At 37.2% G+C, this 25,187-nt stretch overlaps 1 protein-coding gene across 1 annotated transcript in view; it reads left to right on the forward strand.

The window, feature by feature from the left end:
• Positions 1-19,704: 19,704 nt before the first annotated feature.
• Positions 19,705-25,187, forward strand: part of LOC120427728 (homeotic protein antennapedia) — a 100,705-nt gene continuing 95,222 nt past the window's right edge. The window contains exon 1 of the mRNA XM_052708453.1: positions 19,705-20,498. The gene's annotated coding sequence lies outside the window, so the exon portion shown is untranslated. The remainder of the gene's footprint in view (positions 20,499-25,187) is intronic.

The following is a 25,187-nucleotide window of genomic DNA, read 5'->3' on the forward strand; positions in this document are numbered from 1 at the left end:
AATCAGAAGCTGAAGATCGTCATCAATAATGGGAGAATCAAATTTGACTTGGACTTTAGGAATAGCAATATTCCTAGCATCCAAAATTGCATTAGTTAAAGATTCCAAGGCTGAATCAATATCAGCTTTGGTTTCTAAAACAAAATCATGATTTAAATTATTCTCAATATGATGCTGATACCTGTCCCAATTAGCTTTGTGATAATTAAACACAGAACTATTGGGTCTGGTAACTGCTTCATGAGAAATTGAAAAAGTTACTGGAAGATGATCAGAATCAAAATCAGCATGAGTCACTAAAGGACCACAATACTGACTTTGATTTGTCAAAACCAAATCAATTGTTGATGGATTTCTAACTGAAGAAAAGCAAGTTGGCCCATTCGGGTATAAAACCGAATAAAGACCAGAAGTGCAATCTCTGAATAGAATTTTACCATTGGAATTTACTTTTGAATTATTCCAAGATTGGTGTTTGGCATTAAAATCACCGATAATCAAAAATCGAGATCTATGCCGAGTAAGTTTATTCAAATCCCCTTTGAAATAATTTTTATTTTCCCCAGTGCATTGGAATGGTAAATATGCAGCTGCAATCATAATTTTCCCAAAAGAAGTTTCAAGTTCAATGCCCAAACTTTCAATAACTTTTAACTTAAAGTCACGTAAAGTGCTATAAGTCATACTACGGTGGATAACTATTGCAACTCCACCGCCATTTCGATTCATTCTGTTATTGGTTATAACTTTATAATCTGGATCACTTTTCAAATAAGTGCCAGTTTTTAAAAATGTTTCGGTTATAACAGCAACATGCACGTTATGAACTCGTAAAAAGTTGAAAAATTCATTTTCTTTCGCTTTTAAAGAGCGAGCATTAAAATTCATAATATTGATGGAATTACTTAGATCCATGATTAAACTTCAGGGTAAGAACAACATCATTCGCAAATTTTAATCCAATCTGGATAGCTTCCATCATGGATGTAGCATTACTCATTGTTTGAATCAAACCAAACAGTGAGTTTTGCAAAAAAGTCATTTTTTCAAACGTAACATCGCCGAGATCAGAAGATCCCAAAGCGTTGCCAGCAGAAAAATTTTCAAATGAAATTTGAGGTACCTGCCCAATTTGAAGATTGGTAGAGGATTTAAAATTCGTGGATGAACCCGAACCCGAAACGACGTTGGCATAAGAAATACCATTAGTGTTACCTAACTTTTCCACGGTAGGGGTATTTCTAGCATTGTTCGAGTGAGACAGCACGAACGTTTGATTTAAAGATGCAGGTACAACCTGACTTTGAGAAAATTTCGGTTTGGATTTCGGCTGATGCTTAGCACGAGAATCCAAAACCTTTTTTTCTGATGGGGCAATCCCAGAAATTTGATTTGTGATTTCCACCACAATTTGCACATTTAAATTGGGTGACTTCTTTCACGGGACAATTGTCCTTGTCGTGAGAAGAATCCCCGCAAACCATGCATTTTGGAACCATGGCGCAATGATCAGTACCGTGACCGAATGCCTGGCAACGCCGGCACTGGGTCAGATTCTGGCCATTACCGCCATGTTTCTTAAAATGCTCCCACTTTACCCGTACATGGAACAAAAACTGTACTTTGTCCAAAAGTTTCAAATTGTTGATTTCATTTCTGTTGAAATGAATCAGATAAAATTGTGAAGTCAAACCAAAGCGAGAAATATTCCCGTTTGATTTTTTCTTCATTGGTATTACTTGGGATGGGGCAAAGCCAAGCAACACCTTAAGTTCGTTTTTGATCTCATCCACCGACAAGTCGTTGGAGAGACCTTTCAGGACCGCCTTGAATGGACGAGCATTCTTGGTCTCATACGTGTAGAAATTGTGTTTGTGGTTTTTCAAATAACCAACAAAAGTTTGGTGATCTTGTAAAGATTCCGTCAACAAGCGACATTCTCCTCTTCGGCCAAGCTGAAACGAAACCTTTAAATTGCAAGTTTCCTTGCAATTCTTCAGTTGCGTTCGAAAGCTGGCCAAATCGGAGACGGAAGTCACTACAATTGGCGGAGCCTTTACTCGTTTCTCGACGGCAGAAGGCACAGTACGAGGAGAAGGATCCTTGTCAACAGTTTCGGATAAAACACCGAAACTGTTTGTCAATGGAATTGGAGGATTGACCTCACTTTCAGAATCAGAATCAGACCTCAGAAGAGGCTGTTTTCTTTTTCTGTTTCCGTTAGCCGGTTTAGCGTTCAAACGCTTCACCGACGTAACGATCAAATCTTCAGAAGATTTGCGTTTACCTTTGTTTTGACGCATTTTGCAAGCAAAGTTCTCTTAAAAAGATGGCTTCGTTTGTAAAATACAACAAAATTTCAGGTGGGGTTAGTCTTAAAAAGACTGTTTAGAATTTTGGAAAGTAACTCAGGTAGTCTTTAAAAAGACTGTGAATTTTGTTTGAAATAACTCTGAGCTTAGGTAGTAAAAAATACCGCAGCTCTAGTGTCCGTTCACCACGAAGGTTCGCAAGACACTGACTTAGTCGGAGCTATTTTAGGACAATGGCTGGGGTTCGCTGGAACGGGGATGGATCGTTTCATTTTGGCTGTGTGAAGTACTGCCGTAATCTGGACGCGACCACCCAAGCTGTTTGCTTACATCATTTTTTTTTCGGTTAGTGGTATTTGATAAGCACATACGAGTTGATATGAATGTTTACAGTTCCAAACAGAGTCGGTGAGTGATGTTTTTATTTTTGTTTTAAAACATTACAAAAACATCACCCGTATCATCTGAATTCCATTGGATTGGTAAATAAATGGAAATCATGCATGAAATTTTGATGCTGGGAATTCAGTACACATCAATACGCTTCTTCAACGTTAATGATTTATGTAAATGAGTATAAATTAAAATTTCAATTAATTTTGCTTCACTCGCACTCACCTCTGATGCGGCAATAATAATGATTTATTTGGCCTCGATCGTGATTCGCGATGTGTGTGTTGCCCATTGAAAATTGTATTTCTAGAACACTTCCCATGCAGACAAAGCGAAATTACGGATGTAAAAGTTCAGCTTGCAATGTCAGTTCACAACTGTGCACTAGTACGCTTAGGATTTACTTGATCCAAAGCCACAGCGTTTCTATAACCATTACTCACCGAACTCATCACAAACTCACTCTCTTGAAGCTCACTCGCTTGAGTTATGGCTGTGAATTGAATAAAATATTTTCCATTTAATTGAACTTAATAAATCATTTCGGCTCAGCACTGCTCCGAATTTTCTCGCTCTCTATCCCATTCTTTCCAGAGTCCAGATCTATACACTTCTGGGCTCGTTCGTTATATAATATTTTTTTCGTTCTCCTTTTTTCACAGTTTCAGTTTTTCGGCGCTCCTTCTTTTTTCCCTTTTTTTTGTGTATCACCGCATATTCAAATTTCTGGCGTAAAAGCATCGAAACGAGCCGACGACCAAAGAATCGCTGTTTGCCAGCCAACGCTGGATCGATCCACCCTCCAGACATACGCATTTTTTAAGCGACCACCGTAATATGAAAGCATTCAAATCGCCAAAAGAAAAATAATAAAATATTGGCTCAAAAAGCACACAGAATACATTTGAATTTTTGTCGCCATTCAATGATGCTGAGCCAGTTCACAACGTGCCCCCCAAAAAGCAAGGCCATCACAGCGCGGTGATGCTGGAATGCTGATGACGATTGTCATCGTAATCATTTTCTCGTATGACTCGAGCTCGAGTCATCACATCAGTCAGGGTGGGTTCCTTTTCATGGGAGCCAGTTATTTACACATTTGCAGCCTGCGAGAGCGTTTGGCAAAACAGTGCAAATAGTGCCAAAAAACTTCCCATAAACAGGCCTACAAAGTCGGGCCTGTCGGAGAAACATTGCCAAAAATATGGCAAAATAAATTAAACCTGACATATTTTCACATATAAATTTAAAAAATATTTATTGCGAAATAAATAAACGCTTTTGGTCGCAGCAAACAGTTCATTCGGCTTTTGCTTCATTTTTTTGCTTTATTCATTACAGAGTTTATTTTGATTGGAAATGTGAACGCAATCATGCCGAGCAAGTGCAGTGTTGAATGAAACGAGTAGATTTTGGCAAATGGTATGAATTTTTGTAGATGCTTTGGAACATTGTCTTATATGAATCTGCATCACTTTTGAGTTAATGATGTACATTAGTTGTAAGTCATGTAATTTTCCACCGAAACTAGCAATATGCATCATTTTGTTATACCGGAGGAAATCCAATTTAGTGCGAGCCGTATGTGTGCTCATCTATTTTTTGGTCACAATTGGGTACTAAAGCCCTATGTCAATTATTGTGTACAACGGTAAAAACACGATTAAAAACCATTTCTGATCACTTTTTTTCATTTTAATACAAAAAAAATATATTGACAAGACAACATTTTTTCGATGGATCAACTATGGTCCCCTTGGAACGAGCTGTCAAGTTGGAACTTTTCTGTCAAGAAGGATTGCGAGGTTAATTTTTCAAAATTGATTTAAAAATCCATTTTAAACTTTTTGTGGTCGTACAAAGGGTCATTGTACTCAGAAAAATAAGCTTTATCGCTGTAAACAATAATATCGGCAATCTAAGCTTCATTTTAGGACCCAATTGGCTATTTTTGCATTTGGTATATTTAGCTTGGTACCATTTCAAATGGGCATTTTTCATCTTTGAAAATTTGATTATTAGTAGCTGAGTATTGGCATATGGGAATGTTAGGATGAGTCCTAAAAATTTTTTTTTCCAAAAATCATGACTTGGAAGCAAAAATTGCGGTTTTTTTTGTCAAAAAATCAAAATCAAAAAAAAATAAAAATCGAAAAATACTCATTTTCAGAAATTCATTATTAAGTTTTTTTAGACTAACTTTTTTCCGTGTACCTGTTTTTTCCTAAAAAAAGCCCTCATCAATACCTACAACTTTGCTGATGACACGAAATCGATCAGAAATTCCTACAAAAGTTACAGACGTTCGAATATTTACGTACCATATTTGTATGGACAGCTGCCAAAATTGTATGGAGCTTTTGCCCATGACACATAATGGCTTCATTGTCATAGGAAAGGACCCCCCCCCCCCCCCACCATCCCAAGTTTTTTTTTCAAAAATATAAATAAAATCCAGCGACAAACCTAGTAAAATCTTTTTTCGTTTTGGCGGAGAATTGCTCAGGTGTTAATTTTTTCCAATAAGGAAAAAAAATCGAACCCTATCGAATGTCAACATGATGTGGCATTTGGACGAGCCCCTAATTTTGACGATTTGGCAACTCTGTTGTAAAATATCACCACATAAGAGTGATATACGGTGGGTGTGTTACGCTATTATGGTATTATGATCAGAATCAACTATCAACAAAAAGGCATTTGTCAAAAAAAAAAAATCCTTTTGCGGTATTGTTCATCATAATTTCACCAATACTTTAAAAAAAAATGAATCGATTCCATACATGCTCACAATTATGAGGCCAATATTGTTTCAAGTTTTTGTTTCTAACAAATTTTGATAAAACTTGAAACTCTTTATTTCGTTTACCTAAAATTGTTATAAACTTAAAAGTTAATAAATTTGATTTAAAAATCATAAGTATTTTTTCCAAATAAAACTTAAAAAAAAAACTTACGAATGATCAATGTGACGTAATTAATACACTTTAAGGCTGAAATTGGTAAGAAAAACAGAATTTTTCAATGCAACTATTTTTCAAAACACTATTGAAAAAAAAACATGTTTGAAGAAACGTACGCATTCTGTCTCCCAGCTCAGTACATGTTATAAAATATAAATCATAAATCGTTCAAATGACATAGTTTAAATTAAGCTGTAAATATTTGAGAAACATTCTTGCGCATGCACGCAATTCGCAGTTCGCATTGAAGCCGCAAGATGTTATCAAACCGAATTGTTTACCGATGAAATTACCAAGAGAACATTTTAATTACGTTTCTCGGAAGGACGGGTGCGCAGCCTCAACTTTGCTCGAGGGGGTGTTGCCGAAGCGAAATGCATCGTGTAAGATAAATATTATTGCAGCTTGTTTAACAATTGACCAACCTCGGTAAGCGCGAAATCGTTTTTTTTTTCTTGCTTCTTTTATTTCTCTGCCACGACCCGACTGCGAAAGAAACCCGCAGGAATTTATCATTTAGCCAATCAAGCCTGCCATGTCTACCTGGGCCGGGGTGAACCTCTGAACCGGGGTCCTCATGGCGTGCAGTGTGGACCCGAAAAAAACAACCCCGGAGAAAGAGTCAATTCACACGTTTCTCATTTCACCCGCCGCTGCTGCTGCTGCGATCTGCTGTGAACTGCAAGCACCTTATGAGAAATAAATTTACATTAGCCAAGAAGTGGAATCGTGTAATCAGAAAGAGCTACAACCCGAAGGCAATGTCAAAAAAGGTACGCGCGCGCCTTTTTTCCCCTTTTTTTTTGGCCGGCCAGGGTTTTGAGCCCGGTCCTTACAAGCAAGGATTGGGTCCTGCCAGAGCGGTTGTGGTGGTGACCGACCACTGCCTCTTTGGAGAAATGGAAAAACCACTAGCTTATGCTTTATGGCACACGCGGATATAACTCTTGATTATAGTAAATTACTCTAATTTTTATGTTTTATTCATGTTCCCTTTCATGTTTACGGCTGCTACTCGCTAATTATGATTGTGCTTCTGATCTCATAAACAAGAATTTATAATTAACGTTATATGCTGGCACTGAGAGACACGACACTTTCTGGGATGCTGTCAGTTGAAGAAACTCCAGACTCGGTGGCGTCGCGTTACTGTGTACTATCTGCGTCCTTCGCCTCTCCCCTAAGGTGAAAAATGACCTTTTAATGTGCTCACAACATTCATCGCTTAGAATGGTTAATAGTCGCAAATTGTGAGTGTTTTTTTTTTCCTTTTTTTTTCTCCTCCACCACACTGCGGTCACCATCAGCATAAGGGATGGAAATTAAGAATCCGCAGATAAATGGGTTTCGGGTGATTTTCCCGCGCATCGCCGCGTTGGAAGAAAAACTGCCGTCAAGATGCTGGCGGCGTGGTGCTGCGGTGGATGTTGTTTGTTATCGGCGAGGAAAAGCTTTCGAAGAAAAATGCGAACGCAAAAAATTGGAACAAAATTCCTCAGCATTAGAGAAGAGGACGACGCTCCTGCGCAGGGATGCCAAGGAGGCGAGCCAGAAGAAAAAAAAAAGTCGGAGAAAAAAATGTTTGCAGAAAAATATAGAATCTATCTTTTTACCGTAAGAAGCTATACATCAAGTTGATTTATGACCTCAGATACGACAGCTTAAATTGCATCTCACACCACCCAAAAATGAAATTAAACTCTCCCCTAACTAAAAACTAAGAAGCACACGACAGAGAGGACTGAGAGTGTGGTCGACGACGACGACGACGTCGAGGAGGCGTAGGAGAAAGTGACGAGAAAGTCGCCTCTCTTCCTTGTTGGATCGTTTTTTTTTCTCCTTCTTATACCTACTGGTTTCTTCCGATCTGCGACCAAGTTTGTGAGAATTCGTCTTCGGGAAAAGAGGGATGAGACGGGTGTGATATTTCCCTGGAGCTCCAAATATCATCCGTGAATACCACTGGTGTTTTGTTTTGTTTCGGCTCGAGTTTCTCGTTTTATTATTTGCTACGTCGAGGTATGGTAATTTTCGGTCGAAGCTTAGAAAGTGCGAAAAAGTTTAGCAATAATATCTTCGAACAAAATTTGAAAAGTACCAACATTGGACTCAGAACTGTGTGCCAGTACGATTTTTCCAAGAGCTGTCAACTTGACAGTCTACAGGGTTCAATGGTCATTGACAGACTTGACGCCAGTCATCATAGTATGACTGGCGTAAAGTTCTGTGGCCAATGGTGCGATTAACGGATAATCATGTATTTGTACCGAGCCACGTAGCCTAGTGGTAACGCTTCCGCCTCGTAAGCGGTAGATCGGGGTTCAAATTCCGGCTCGGACCAACACAACTGGTGATCTTTTCGCTTCTGGATTCGATTGCTTAGTAAAGGGAAGGTAGTGTATCGTCACAAACTGGACCTTATCACGACACCTTAGGGAGGCGATCTATGGAATGTTAACATTAACCTTAACATGTTAACATTAGTTGAGTGAAAAACTGCCACTGAATCCGCTTTGTAAATGCCGGCCCCGATACTCTTCACGGGTGTTCCCCTCAGGAACTGGGAAAGATTTACTTTTTTTACCTGTGTATTAGGCTCAACGCCAAATTCAGTGTTCAAGACGAATTACGATTTTCATTACGTCAGTTAATCTTTTTTTATATTTGATTTTCATGTATTTCATAATTTAAATTAAAAAAAAATAGTTTCAAAATCCAGCTTCGCTATGTAAACAATCTGCACGGAATGTCGTTAGAGTCTCCACCACAAATTTAAACTAATTTTTTTCTTACAGGCTTGGGACGTGCAGGATAAAAATAGTTAAGCAAAGCCCAATTCTGATGTTTGATGAGCAGTTTATTAAAATTTAAAAAAAAATTACATGCTCTTTGAATCCATTTATCTGGATCATGTTTTTGTGAGATACCACGCGTCTCCATTTTTATCTGTATTTCAAAATGTTTAGCTCAGGGTTATGAAATTCTCGATTTTTGTCCTGAGATCAGCAGGAATTTCTCGAAAAAATTTGACATCAAATATCTATGTTTTTACCAACATACTTTAAAAACGCATATATATGCTGCAGGTATTTAAAACCATATATTTTCTTTTCTTAGGATAGCTTTCAAAAGCTCGCTAGCACTAGTTTGAATAAACCCTTTTTTATCGGTTTCGAACATAAACTTTAGAAAAAAATTGCGATGGCCTTATTACTGAAAATGTTTATCACAGTTTCCTTAAACATTTTTCTGTATTTTTTAAATTGGTTTATATTTTGTGAATATTTTCTCTTCGACACTTAACATCATTAATTCGTACATACAATTTTGGCAACTGCCCATACAATGGACCAAAAGTCGGTACCTTGATTTTTTTTCTTCTAATCGATTTGAACTTTGAAACTGTAGAAAAAAAAAGTTAATGTGTGAAAAATAATCCGGTTTAAATTTTTTCACACGGGGATGGATAACGCAAAATATTTATTTATTGGATTTTTTCGATGATTGAGAATGTAATTTTTTGATTTTGCTAAAATGAAGAATCAAATTTATATAAAACATAAGAACTCCATTTTTGTTTTCATGTTTAATCCAAAAGACCTAAAAAATAATGTTTGCATAAAAAATGACTTTTTTTTATCAATAGAAATCATAATTAGGTTTGAGTTTTTGAATTTCAAATTTTGAAAATAATTTTAATTTGAAGTAAAATAAGGGAACCATTTTTTTGTTATTTGTCATAGAAAACAATAGGATCATCACTATACTGTTTAAAGATTTCAAAACTTAGAATACAAAAAAGCAAAGCAATCCACTTTAACGACCCCAGGTCTTTTGTGGTCTCTGTTGCAAGTTTCTGCTCATTTCTAGGCGTCCGAAGGTTATGTGTGGTGAGTCACTCAAAACCTCTTTTACGCAAATGGACCGACGTTTTACTTCCCCATCACATAGAAGGCGCGATCAGGCAAATCTCGTCTCGAAAAATGCCACCGGGTCCGTCTGGGATTGAACCCAGGCCATACTGGGGTGAGAGACTGCCACGCTAACCACTATGCCACTGGACCCGGAATACATGTCTGTCTAATTTTCAAAAAAAAAACAAGCGTTGGCAATTTTTTATTTTGGATTTGTTATTAATTTATTATCATTTACTGTCCTGTATGCCATACAAATTTAAAAAAAATAATAAGAAAAAAAAGATTTTTAGAAATTCCACCAATTATTTTATAGTTATTTATACAATAATACTGAATATTAATAATAATAATAATATTCTTTCAATTCAATAAACTAATGTATGTTGAAAAATTTGATGGGAACATTGGTTTAGCTCTGTTATTTCTATAATATTTATTCTTGATATCCATTAATTCAGAGAGTTGCCGTTTATTAACGAATACGCCACGTTTGTTAATCTTGCAAAATTCGACCAGTCCGCTCGATCCCACAACAAGGTCGAAAACTGGTAGCTTGACTGTTTTGCCTTATCCTGGACCAATGTTCCTTCTTCTGCTGATGCTTGATATATTTCTTATACATTGTAATGTGCGTTGTACACTTCCCTTAGTTATATTTTACTGTGTTTATGTGAGTATGTGTGTGTTTGTGTGTGTGTCTGCGCTTGTACAACTGTTGGTGGATTCCTGTTCGGCCCCCATCCTCTTTGTAGGACAACAGTGACACCGGTACCGGCTGGTGATATATGGCAAATTAAGAAAAGAAGACAGTTTGGGTAGTGTTTTACTCAAGAGTTTCGGGCATTTTCTGGGGAGCACAGCTGAAGCTCTCGCTTCAGGCACAATTGTTTTTCTTTTCGTCTAGAGCCGTCGTGAAAAATTGCTCTTCTGGGAGCGAAAGCAAGCGAACCAACTGGAATTTTTATCATCACTTTAGGAAGCAACCCGATAGTAGGAAAAACACGCTTTTTCTATATTAATCCACCAAGCGTCTCCACCGTCTTCAAAATATTCAATTCTCAATTTGATAAACGAGCTGTTAGATGAAAGACCATTTAGACGCCACATTGTTTGTCCAAATGTTTTACAGTGGTTCGTCAACGCACATAAATCTTGTGCTCTCGAAAGGATAGTGAGAAATAGAACGGAAGATGATACATTAACTTCCCCCAAATTGAGCACGGGGAATGTATTTTAATACCACGCAATATGTTGCCACTAGGGAGGCAGCAACGAAAAACGAAAAAGAGTTACCACTAGACTAGTTAAAAGTGTCTGAGCAATCCGCCCTCCCCCTGCCCCGACCATATAATCCATATAAATAAGAGATAAATTATGTAAAAAACGGTTCTCTCCTCCAACCTTTCTCGGAAAGCCGACGCTCACACCGAATAATAATTTTAAATTGTAATAAATCAAAAGAACAAAACACCAGCTGCTCACACATAATTTTCCTATTTTTCCTCCTGCTTGATCTCAATTTTCCTTGTGCTACACAGCTTCCATCAAAACCACTACCACTACTTCAGCCGGTTCTCCGGTGTGCGGCGGCCAGGATATGTTTTATGCATAAATTTAGAACATTTCCAGCATTTTCCTACGCCATCATGGTGTAAAAGAAGTTTGGGAACGTGCCGTGCCGTGGAAGACCCTCTCCGGTTCCCGGGGTTGTGGCCGCGTGCAATGAGCCAAAAGGGGCGGACAGGAAGCGTACGTTGAGAGGCAAAACGTGTGTGTGTGTGTGCGTGCGTGTGATCCGGTTTAATTTTTCCGACTCGTACACATTTTCCGCCCCATTTGGAAACTACAATATAATAGTGTTGAGCAGCAACTCAGAGGGATAACGATGATGCAACCAAATCGGGACAAATGAAGTGTCTCACTGTGCCGATTCGAGAGTTCGGGGGCAATAATTTATCCGTGCTGACAAAACATTCCGGGTTTTTCTCGAGGGTCGAGAATACTTCAATTTACAATTAGCATCAGTCGAACTAGAAGAGGTTTTTTTTCTCGATGACTAATTGTTGCATGCTTTACAAATGATCGGAAAAACTCACCCCTGGACGGTCGGCGAACCAACCACGATGGATGGAAAAATAATTCAAAATGCAAGTTGCTTTCCATCACCGGTCCCAGCATTCTGTCCCCCGCAGGCCAACAGGGAGGGAGAGTGTTTTTCCTCTGGCAAGCCGATTCGATCGGCTTTGGTCCGTTAAAAATCCAATTCAGTTCACGTACGCGAGTCCTTTCCGCGGAAAATGCGCGTTTCTCAACGGAATTTGGTTGGCGTATGGCCCCGCTCGTATGGTCGGTTCCTGCGTGCCAGCATGCGTGAGTTTTTGTGTGTGTGTTTGTGCGTATTTTCAGCAAATGGTGATACCATAAATCAATGGAGTCATTCATTTTTCATGCCTCCGCTGTCCGGAATAAATCGATTTATGAACATTACACTGTTATTTATGAATTCGGAAATAAATTTCTCAAAAAAAGACAAAACAAAAACAGACTGCCTCGAGATTGGCCCGCCAGGCCTGGACCAGAGGAAATGGGCAATTTTTGGGCAAGATTACGCTCGCAATTAGGGCAATTGGACACTTGACCATTGCTTGCTTATTTTTTATTGTTGTGCAAGTTTAACAATTGAGTGTCACAATTGATTGCAAGACGAATTTGGTATCAAAAACTGTTTTTTTTTTAATAAATAGCTTAATTTTCAAATCAGTCTGTTCAAATTTTCAAAAACGTCAGAATCCATTTAGTTAATACCAAAATATATTGGGCATAAACGATAATAGCTGATTTTTGTCATATTCTGTGGAAATTGAGATCCTTGGAGCTGTTGCAATCGACAACATTAAATTTTGGGTTATGAAATGCTATGGAATCATGCTAGGATCGAGATTGCCTCCATAACTCTAAAAATTGATGAGATTCTGTTCAAAAAAATGTTATTTAAAGCTAAATTATACAGCCAAATAAATTAATACAGCGATACATGAATTGAACATAAAGCACCATGCGTCTCCAGCAAAATGTTCTGGGAACTCATTTCGATGGAGAAGCATGGTAATTTGAGTTCAACTGATATATCGAATTTCGATTCAAAAAAAAATCATATCTCCGAATCCTGTTGATGGATATTCATCATTTCCGGATATGTTACGTGAAACTTCACAAACAATCATAGACAAATATTTTCTGCTGTAGACTCTGTGGTCTCGAGATTTCCTAGACCTTATACCATCCCAAAAACCGTCCTAATCCAAGCGAAACTTACTTGGAGATTTTCCCTTGTCATCTTTAAAAAGTGGAGCATCAATACTTTCCGTCTTCCAAATCCCTTCCCTTCCTTCAGGTAGAGTTAGTATTATTTCCAATTATCAGTTCCTTTTGGAAAATCATCATTTATACGTGGTGAAATCCAGTCTGCAATCCGCTAGAATCACCGACTCCAAGCGAAGCGAATGTGGTTTTTTGCCAAAATCATTAAGCCATTTTTTGTATCACCCTATTTCGGATAGGACCACCCTAATCGCTAAATAAATCAAATATGGATATAGTTATTGTGGCCAAGGGACTCCAATGCTTAATTTGAGTCAAAGTGGAGCTTTTTTCATCTGCTGGTTTGACGCTGTATCACTGTATAAAGATATTGTAAAAAATTTCAAGAAACATTTACATGAACCAAAAATCATTTTTTTTTCTTCCAAATTTCATCTCATCTTCGTTCCAAAACGTAGCGTGATGAAATGCACAAACAGATTAATTGATAGCAAACATGAGCATACAAAGAGCATGCTTAATGTACAGGAAAACGAGGAAGAGACAAGGCGCTTCGAAGATACATATTTAATTTGCAGTTTCAAAGAGGCAGACTTAAAATGTGAACCTGGCAAAAGGTACAACGGCCAAGTCCAGAAGTCGAGAAGACGTGCGATGGTCAACCTGCGCTTTTAAATGCGTGAGCCGATAAAGGTGGCAAAATTCTGAACTCGATGCATCGGGAAGGTGCCCAGGCAACGTTTTAATTATGCTGCGAGGAAAGGTGTGAGCCAATAATTAATTCCGATTCGGGCGCTGTTTTGCATACTTAAGAACACATCCTTTGATTAGAGAGGGAAGAGTGCAGTTTTTCGATTTGAACATCGAACCAGGAAAATTACATTGATTCATTTTTTTTATTTTTATTAAGAATTTGGATTTATCAAAACAAAAAAAATAATAATAAAAAACAATGATCTGATAACAACTCCTTTCAAATATCAATTTCAACTGAAAACGGCTTGTTTAACCGTACACGGAGAAAAAAGAGTTCCCAAAATCAAATTGGGAACCACGAACAAAGTGTTTTTGAAAAACGTACCATGGCATTTGAACACTTTGTTCGTGGTTCCCAAATTCATGAACGCTTGTTCACGATTTTGGGAACTCTTTTTTCTCCGTGTAGATAGCTCATCTGTGACTATCCAGCCATTCTTCATCCGACGAAATAATATGCACGTTGCTCCTGGAGAGCCAGCGTGTTAAATTATGTAAAATATGGCGGCGAATAAAATTAAAATTACAAATGTTAGGCACGCTTCAACTTTTCACCCCCTTCGCAAACGCTGCGGCTCTGTTGGCTGGCGCTATGGAATATGAAAAGCACACGCTTAAAACGGCTCTCGTCGCATGTTGCTCATCTCTTACCACACTCCACCCAAAGAGAGAGCAAGAGCAAGAGCAAAAGACTTAGGGGTGTCAGGCCATGTCCGTTAGGAAACCGCAGCCAATCCCATCCACCCCCCCCAACCCTCCCTCATGAGCTCTGCTCTTTCACTGCGGGAAGTGCATGATATTCCACGTGGTCGTCGGTCGTCGTACCCCCAAAAAGTCTGTAACGCGTTGTCCCTGAAAGTTTTTGATTCATGATTATTCATGGAAACATTTGTCATTTCGGCGTTATTGTTTAAATTATTGTCCTATTGTTGTGGTTATATTCGAGAAGATAAAACTATCACACTTTTTACTGCTGAAAGAATTTTCATTCATAAAAAAGGAGGTCAGTATGGTAACGAATAACTTTCAATTTGATGTTTAAATTGAGCTTGGGGAAAATAAAATCTTAACTTTAATTTTGAAAAGTCTTAAAATCTTGTTTCAAAATGAGTTTTAAAGTGCAAGGGAAACAAAAAGCTGTAAATCATAAAAGATTATGCAAATTTCACTTTTTTCGGTGGTTCCATATACGATTAAACAATTTGCTACGAATGAATGGCCGACCTTAGAGGTTCATAAATCTGCAATCAAGTGACAATGGGAGGACCCGGCAGTCAATGATAAAGGCATAACACCAAACCGGTAAACATTTAGACAAATGAAAAATGGCAATTTCCCTGCAAGTTAATTTAAATGTTGCCCAGTGATAACGCCTTGAGCTCATACTTGAGTCGTGTTTTTTTTTTCGCTTTTTTTTTTCCTGTCGGACAATTCCTCCTGTGTTCAAATTTTGGCCGCACTAAATAGGGATGGTTGCGGCCAAGCATCTTCGCCCAGGATGTTGCCGTTGCGGTTGCACATTAAGATGTGCCCGGGGGGCATTTTGGGGAGGCAAGGGCAAGCACCAAAATGATTTTCTTCTCTTCCTGCCTGCACAGAACAGCCGTGTGGATAAATATGCATAAAACATTAAATTTTTAAATAATGTGGTTTTCTATACAGAGCTGTTGTACTCTCTGAGGGCAGCGCGGTTTTTTTTATCTCGCAGCCAACAACCACGAAACGGAGCTCGCAATCTTTTTTTTTTTTTTTGGCTGCTTTGGCTCCCATCACATGCTTTCGACATCATTTGGGTTTATAATATTTTCATTTCATTTATGGCTAATGTCTTAATTCTTAACTCGCTCGCACTCCTCTGCAGCACTCGTTTGTGACTGGTGGCTGGACGAGAAAGAAGAAGAAAAACATAATATATTTTAATGATTTATAGCTTTGCTAATATTTTTTGTTCAAAATTTTGAGCAAGGTGGCGTATAAGTCATTTTTGAACATGACTACTAAACAACTGATAACTTTTAAAACCATTGATTTTTTCAGGACTGTACAATAATAAACAAGTATTTTTTTTAAGTCAAATAGTTTTTATGGCATGCATTCCACATTCCGGGATTTCAGGACATTTCGCCGAATGTTGTTTCACCGTCGTTTTACAAACGTTCACTGTTTCGCCAAATGAATATTTTTCAAAACAAAAAAAAAGTGAAATTGAAGTCAATAAACGGTTCAGTTTCGTCAAGGTATGACAGATTTGGGCCTCCTGAACACACTCCAAAAGACAAAATTGAATTTTAGTGAATTTACTGCCAATAATTAAAATGATAAATTTTATGTTGGGTTCAAAAATAAGCAACCTCTTATTAACGGGGGTGCGCATGGTTGTTTAAGATAATTCCATAGCATTTATACCCGAAATTTTATTTATTGGCAGGAAAATCACGAAAGCTCAATTGTTGTCGAAACTGAAGCGTTCACTGACATCAACTTCAAAAATGTCGAATTGTGTAATTGAGAGGAAGCAGACTGGCGATTGAAATTTTTAAATATAAATTGAAAATGTATGTATTATAATTATGCATTACAGTTTTTTGAGCAGATCTTTGAAGATAAAAAAAAATAATTGTTGAGTCGCGGGGGGATGCCGAACCGGGCACCGGTTCCGTGAGCGGAGTGGCGGAATAAAAACACTTATTTTCCACTCGCTACAGAACTGTACATGTTTATTCTATTAATTAATCACATTCACAGTTCACAATAATCTAAGACAACTTACAAATTCGGTGTTTTATCACAGCTGACCTGTCCAGCTGCGCCCGTGCTCCCGCTAACTCAATTTTATTTGTTCTGTTTTGACTTCTTACAATAACAATCACTGACACTACGAAACACAGGGGGTTGCTTCAGCGCCGTACGAGGGACGCGCTCCGTCGCAACAATAATCATAATTTATTTTGAAATTGATTGAACACTTTATTAAAATTTGCCGCTTAGTGGCTTAGTGAATGTTGTATTTATAATTTTTAAATTATATTTACTCATGAATAATCCTACATTTAAAGATTCAAGGTGTGATGTAGCTAACAACAATGCTAATGAAAATTTTATGTATTTTGTTAATTTGTTAAATTTCAATTTAAATCCCAATTACCATATTTTTATTAGGCTGTTGCTAATATTTTTCAAAGTTTTTGTCAGTTTTTTGCTTTTTGAAACCAAAGATTGCAATTCATTTGTACAGGTGAATACTGCATTTTCAAACAATAGAATTGTAGATTTTCTGCTATTTTGTGATTCGCTTATCCGAAGATATTTTTTTCCGACGACTTCGAATAATCGAGTCTGGACTGTAAACCTTATATCTTTTCAAATTATTTAGCTCTTACAATTGCCCATAATTGAAAATCCAGCTTACTCAAGTATTCCGAGAAAAACACGTTTTTATGTAATATTACACTCAGAAATATGTAGCCCATCAGTATGGGAAACATACTTGACCGAAATCTTTAAAATTGGGGTGAAAAGTCATCGATTGGGATTGGTCACTCAATAATATTTTAACTGAATGAATTTACATGGAAAAAATAAATCCCAATAAATATAAATAAAAAAAAAGTTTTATCGAAATGTTAGGCTTATATATAGGCGTTTTGATGTTTCTGTGTTCTCTTATGCTACACAGCAAAAAAAATTGAATTTTGGAAGGTTAAAAATTTTGTAGGTTGAATATTTACATCTTTTTTAAGTTACCTTAAAAATGTGTAAAAATGTGAACCTGATGAATATTCACCAGATAATAATAAAAATTCATCATTTTCTGATGTAATATTACACATTTTTTTCGACACAAAATCTGATGAATATTACCATCTGTAACTTGATAGGAATTCCAGCAAGCTTAGTAAAAGAGAGCACAGAGGCATCGGTTTATTCCACTTTATCGGTCTGATTGCCGAGCGGGCTGAGGTGCGAGTCCTCTCTATTGGTGCTGGGTTAGAATCCCGTCGATTGCAACATGTATTGTGTGTGTAGAAAAATAGTACATGCGGTGTTTAATACTAAGTGACTTTTCCCACAAAGGCGATGTGCAGATGCGAATTTACCATCGTTTTTTTTTGCTTTGTTTCGGTAAGCCCAAGATAAAAACAAATATTTTCCACACGATTTTGTCTAGAGAAATGTCACTTTTTTAAGTTATGGTCATTTTTGAGCATGTAAGCCATTTTTTGATTCATTTCTTGTGATAAATTTCAAAACTGTCATGATTTGAGCTATCTTTGTTATTAAACAATTATATGTAGCATCCATTGCATTTTTGTAATAATGATTTTTTTTTCGAGAATAACAATTCCATTCAAGTTGTTGCATCACAATCAGATGTCCTTTCACCTATATATCCAGTAGTAAACCTAATAATCATAAAACCCAACGAACTGAATCGTTTTATGCTCGTTTGTTACTAGCGACGGTAAACTGCAAACTCGTCATCGCCTTCAGCACATAAAGTCAGCCTGCATGACTGTTTGTGTTCATAAATCGGAGCCATTCGCCGGTAGGTTCCTATGCCCTGTGAGGCGCTACAAATCGCTGCTCCTTCGTCCTCTCGATGCGACGGGCCACAGTGAAAAATAAAGCAATTCGCTCCGTCTGTTCTCTCGAGAGAAATGAAGCAATTTTGAGACTATGGGTGAAATTCAAGTCGTGCTGTAATTATGTTCGAATGGAAAATTATGAAATATACTTTTTTTTCTTTTAGGATTATTATCACATGATATTGGACAACTAGTAGGAGCTGGAATTAAATGTTTTTTTATTTGACGCCAATTTTTCCCACTATGCGTTTACACACTCACACACGAAACGTTAGTTATGAGGACCGTATTTATTTCCACTCTTATGACGACGATACAATTCACACTCTCACGATACTGAAATCACTCTTTTCTGACGACACCACCAAAAAGCTCCAAACGCTTCCGTGCTTACCCGAACGACCGATGCGAGTCCAAGCATTAAGTCCTCCCAAATGATGAGGCCCGAGACAACAACAAAAGCCGAACAACATATCAAAGCGCTGTGGTACTCATTCTCGCTCTTCGCTCGCTCCCGCTCTCTGCTGAGCAACGTTCGGCTGGCCATAAATAACCCGGTTATATACGAGTTTTCTGCCTCGTGGTACGAAATACTCCAATATCTCACTCGCACGAAACATCCATCTTTCCGCCGCCACTTTTTTCCCTTCTTTTTTCCCGACCGACCGACCGACCATGTTTCTCGCCGTTGCTCACTCACTTCTCCTCGAATGGTTTATGAGATTTGCTCCTCCTATTTGTTGTCTTTTTTGCACCCCCGAATTTGGAAACTCTTCTTTCGCTGGTGTTGGTGACTTTTCCCGGCTGAGAGTCCCAGATGATTTTTATGTGTTGTTTTGTCGACGCGCGGCGTGTTTTGGAACTCACCAAGAGAGAGCCGGGAGAGTGGAATTTACTCACTCACTTTACGAATGGTTTATGTTTTGTTTCGCTCCTTCGGTGCTGAGTTATGGCGTTTCGCTGTTTCGCTCTGCCTTTCTACACGGTCATATTTTACTCACGGAACCCACACCAATACCAGCGCAACGCTCGTAAAGGTGACCGAGATTCTCATAATAAATTTAAAAATCGTTGAGAAGGAAAATATACTTTACGACCATCGGGGCAGACGCACACACAAAGATATCTTCTTGCTCGTTCTGGTCGGTGGAGAACCCCGATGGAAGAGTTACATTTATCTCTTTTCGTCGTAATTGATTGTTATTGTTGTTTCACGCGGTCGTCACTTGGTAGTTTATGTGTGAGAGTCCTCTCAAGATCGGGTCGGGCCGTCTCTAGGGTTTCCGGGGGTGGGTTGCGGAGGGATCAAAGCGAAGTAGCGCCCGTGTGTCCAATCTCATCGTCGTATTTTATTGCTACAGGGATTCTCCCGCTTCACATGTGAGCTCTCGTGGCTGTTCGCACACAATTCAACCGGGCCGGGAGTGAACAGCAGAGAAATCGTATTTTATGGTTTTAGTTTGATAGAAATCGTAAAGAAATAAACATCAATTAGAAAAGCATAAAGAAACACACAATAAAAAGTACACAGTTGAGAGGTTGTCGCAGTTGGATTTTCTGCTCTCCGCTGTATTGTCGATTGTTGCGTTTTGCTCCTCGCAGGAGGACGACTTCGAGCAAGCGACGAGAGAACAGACAATCATAACAAATCGTAAAATTTTATAGTTATTGTAATTTACGAGGTGTTTACGAGAGGCGCCGGGTTTTAACGTCTAATCGCCACCGGTCGTCAAACAGTTCGCAGTTCGTGGTTGGTTTAATTGTTGTCTTGTGCTAGCCGACCACGTGGACCAAGTGCCCACCAGCCGTACGTACGGAAGCACTTCATTATCTTATCGAGAAGCGAAAAGCGTGTGCGAAACTGACCCACAAACTGGGAGAACAAGTGAAAGAATTCAAAGTGCGAGCGGCGAGCTAGCAGCTCTTCCAGTCCAGTGCAAGCAAAGTGTTCCTGAAAGAAGCCAAAAGTTGTCTAAGTAATCACCGTTTGTGCAGCAAAAAATCAATCGCTGAAGTTGGAGAAAAAAAAGTGTGCAATTTATATTTATATTTTTGGGAAAAGTTTATAATTTCGTGCAACAGAAGCAAAGAAAAAATTGGGGAAAAGTGCAAGTGTAAGAAATACTTAAATTAAAAGATCCAGTCTAAACATTGTAAGAGGGAGAGAAATCATTCGGGTGCAATAAATCGTGTAAGTGGAGGATTGCAGCGGATGAGCCAGCTACACATCCAAGACGACATCTCTAATCGGTAAGTTTTAGTTGACTTAGTTTGAACCCCGACGGGTAAGGGCTTCTTTGGGAAACATTTTTTTGTTTTTTTTTTTTGTTAAAATAAAAGTCATAAATTAAACCTGTTGTAAAATTAAACATAATTGAAAACTTTAAATTTCGGAAATCTTGTTTATTTCTTAATGTTTGCAGAAATTTCATCATTTCAACTACTTAATTAACATATATTTTTTGCAATAATATTAATTCAAGGCAAAAGTATACACAGCAAATAAAGTAGTGATTCAGCTGCGTGTAAAAGGCCTGGGTGTAAAATAAATGTTGCATTATTTTATGAAATTCTGTGTAATATTACACCCTGAAATATGTAACCCATCAGTATGGGAAACCTACTTGACCGAAATGTCAAGCTCATATATACGTTTATCTTTACAGCTTTTTTCGGTCTGATGGCCGAGCGGGCTAAGGCGCCAGTCCTTACTGTTGGTGCTGGGTTTGAATCCCGTCGGTTGCAACTTTTTTTTGTGTTTGCAAGAATTGTACATGCAGTGTGTAATATTAAGTGTTTATTTTGACGAAGGTGATGTGCATGCTTTTGCATGCGATTTTACCATCGGATTTTTTGCTGTGTAGTCTAAGGCTGCAAAAAATGAAAATTCAAGCTTTTTTTTATTTGCCCGTCGAAATAGTTTTGAATTGCTAAAATTATTTGAAACTGAATCGAGTTCGGCTGAAAAAATTTACCAACTTTGCGACATACCTAGATGTTGCAGTCTTAAAAATGAAATTAAAAAAAAAACTAATGAATACAAACTGTTTGATTTATTTCTCATAATTATTTCAGATAATTTAAATTTATTAAAAATCACAGAAAAGTTTATTTTGAACTATTTTAGTTGTTCGCTTTATCAATTCAATATAAAAATTGTTTAGATTAAATAAAATTCCTCCTTAGGTTTTGTTTACCATTTTACAATTTTAAAAGCACGTGAACCATTATATCTATAAGTTGTTTTTCCTTTTAAGCAATCAAAAGATAAGAAAAACAACAATTTGATTTTCTTTTCAATTTCTTATTCACTAAAACAAACTTTACTGTGTAAATAAACTTAAATAAATAAATAGTTATTTTGTAGCTAACAACTCGATACACATTTCTTATTCTGTAATTTAGTTGTTTCCGTTTCAGTGACGTTTTTTATGATGAGAATTGTTCAAGAGCCAGTAACTTATCATCAAATTCCATCTTCAGAAGGCTGTCGCCACAACTATTTTTTCAATATAGCAATAACTGGATTTCAAATGTTATAAGAATTCAAAATGTTCGGATCATTGGGTAAAAAATACTTATCCAACGACGAACATAATAGATCCGGACAAAAAATCTGATGTCCAGATCAAAATATTGTAAAATGCTCAAGTAATCGTACCTTTTCATATGGTTGTCAGATCTTCGATCTTTTTGATTCAAATTTGATTCTGAACCGATATGTATACACGAAGATGGACCTAAAGAGTCAAATTTTAAATTACATTTTGGCAATTCCGTTGTGAAACTTATTACTTTCCCTGTCATTCTCGCATGCCGAAAAGGCCTTGTTTTCTCAACTAAAAATTAATACTTTTCAATATTGTTTTGATTTTATCGGTGAATCGAATTAACACGTAGACAATTGTTTTAAAATTCCTTTCAATAGTATTTTTCGGAATTGCAAAAAATGTTGTATGGAACTTGTTGCAAAACTTGATTTTTCTGCCTTCGTCGTATTTATCCAACTCGGTAAATCTCGAAATAATATTTTTATACTCCAGAAAATTCCTAAAAATTGTGTAAAACTCACGATTTCCGATTCACTAGAAAATGGACCGATTCCATAGAAATTGTTATATTTTGTTCTAAAACAATAACTAACAAGTCCGAATAACTCCGTTTTTCACTCTGAATCCTTTCCTATTAATTATTTTCTTTATTTATGTTGAAGTTGTTATTTTTTACTGCAAACATGTTATTGAAGAATTTAAAGATTTTTTTCTGTTAGCAATCTTCTCGCTGAACAACTTTACTCTTTGAATAATCATGTTTATGTTTCCAAACCAAAATCATGCCAAATCAATAGTTTCCATCGATTTGATTATGTGACGCAAGCGCCATTAAGCTGAAAATGATTTTAAATGAACCACATTTTGTACATCATAATCAAATTTATTAAAAATGTTGCTGAAAATCGATTTGGATGATATAATATTGTAAATATTATTGCATACGTTGATTTGTTTTCATGTAAATGCAGTTTTTGAACATTGAAGACGCGTTTCTTCTTAATTGCTTAGTTAACATATCTTGAGGGTTTTTTGAATAGGTCCTATAAACATATGAAATACATTAGCTTATAGACATTTTCAACAAAAAAATCTCTAGATATGCTTTGAATTCTTGATTGCATCATGATCATAGAAAATATATAAAATGAATGAATATCAGAATCAAACCCAAGGTAAACTGAAAGAATACAGTTTAAAAAGAATATAATAAAATGTTGTAAAAATGAATACTTAAAACTGTTTACCAGAGTGTAGCGCAATAAATTGAATTTTGTTTTAGATAATAATCAATCAATAGTAAATTTTCGTTGTTTTCACCGATCTAAAATGTTTTTAAAACTAATCCCAACAATTATTTCTGAATTTTCAAACAGTTTTTCTCCAAGTTGTACTGAGCTATTTCAAAATGACCACAAATGTCGGATTTTTTTTTGTCCCAAATAGATATCATGAAACAAAAATGGGGGAAACTAAAAATAACGAAAAACTAGGCAAACGAACACTGTCTTTAGACGTAATCTTTTGCAGTCAGTATTTGATTAATGTCTTTCGTTCATTTTCGGGGTTTGTTCATTTTGCTTTTTCCACGGTAGAAATTATAGGTTGCCTCCTAAAATTCGGTATCCATGCTTCTCACTTATTTCTTCTTCTTTCCGTTTGATTCAGTAGAAAAAGGTGTTTGCTAGTAGACAATACAAAAAGTAGGGAATAATACCATCAAGGTTTGTTTTCTTCTTGCATGACGTAGTCAACAGGTGATTTTACGTAATGTTATGTTGACTAGAACACAAGAACAGCAAACTGCAGAAGAATCCTACTCTGCCGAACAGGCCGAACTTAGGAACAGCAATTATCCACAAGGACAACGGCCCAATGCTGCTTGCGTCACCTTGTACCAAACTACTGTCGCCAGGTAATAAAGCAATTTTTATGACGATAATAAAACGACTGCAAAAAAATTAAACAGCAGATTTTCTTGCTTGGCTTGCCTTCCGCTGGGCATTGTATTCCAGAGGCAGCGGGGTTTTGCAGGGTTTGCTGGCAAATTAAATAATAAAACAGATTTCAAGAAAGCGCATTCCCATGTTCGAAAAAAGTGAACATTTAGATGAAGTCAAAAGCCAAGATAGAACTTTGGCTTAAAAAAGCAGCAGCAGCAGCAGCTATCCAAGGGCACCAGGAAGAAGAATGTAGAAAAATTTAAACAGGTTTTTTGGAAGTTGTAGGTACCTGCGTGAAAAGAAAACTGTTTGGACTTGGAGCGGTGTTACGTCCAAACTAGGGAAGAAAACGGAATGATTTTTGACCAAAAAACACGAACGTCGAGGTCATCGCTGTGAGCTCTGCTCGGTGTGTCGCTCGAATGTTGCTATCTGTTGCTGCTCTGAAGTGTGTCTTGTTTCCTTTTTAAAAAATTCTGGCGAAAATATTTTTATACGTTCGTGTTCTTGTTGTCTTCTGTCTCTTCTGGGCCTTCCTCCACTTGGCTTGGAAAGCTGCCTTTTGCTTACCTCATCCTCATCTGTCGGTTGTGCTTCGCGAAGGTTTTCTAAATTCGCAATAAATCATACAATATGTTATTATGTATGCAAGCTTCTTTTTTTTATCCTTCGCTACAGTCTTGCACGTCCAGGCAGGAAAAAAATGAGTAAAGTAAGCAATTTTAAAGGATATGCTTCTATAACACTGAAATTAATAAAATATAATAATAATGATAATAATAATGTAACCAGAAGATTTATGTCCCAGATTACAAATGTGTAGTGCAATTTGCAGGAATAAAATCCAACCCACCGAGGACGATCCTTGGTCGGGAGGAAAAAAAAATGAAGCGATACTCGCACATGCTGGGTGACAGGCTCAAGTTGTATGGCTTTTTGTGCCTTTCCTTTGGACGGGCTCCAAAAAGAAACGCAAGGAATGAACCTGCGAAAGAACCTGTTTTTTTTTTCATTCGTGGCTGTTTCGATGATTACGATGTTGGTTTTTATATTGGTCAGCTTTTTTTTCGTGTGTCTCCTTGGGGTCATACCGGTCGTCCAATGTCCGGAAGATTTGTTTCTTTCTTTGATTTTTTTTTTCTTCCCTCTTTCCACCGATAGCATGTAGGAAGTGTCAGCCAATAATTAGTATTTCAAACACGTTGTCAGAATCGAAAATAAAACTTAAACTACCCGTTATCATCCATAGCGTCAGAATCACGATTAACTAAGCCGCGAAAGAGACTTTTTCGATTGTGTTTTAGCGACAAAGCCGGCGTGCCGAAACGAACACGTAATTTTTAATTAAATTATGTGCGATTATGAAATATAATTTGTATTATGTTAATTTAATAATGCTGTACACGACTTTGGCATTATTATTATTATTACGGCTACAGTGCCAC

The sequence above is a fragment of the Culex pipiens genome, chromosome 1, assembly GCF_016801865.2.
Source record: "Culex pipiens pallens isolate TS chromosome 1, TS_CPP_V2, whole genome shotgun sequence".
Classification (NCBI taxonomy): Eukaryota; Metazoa; Arthropoda; class Insecta; order Diptera; family Culicidae; genus Culex; species Culex pipiens.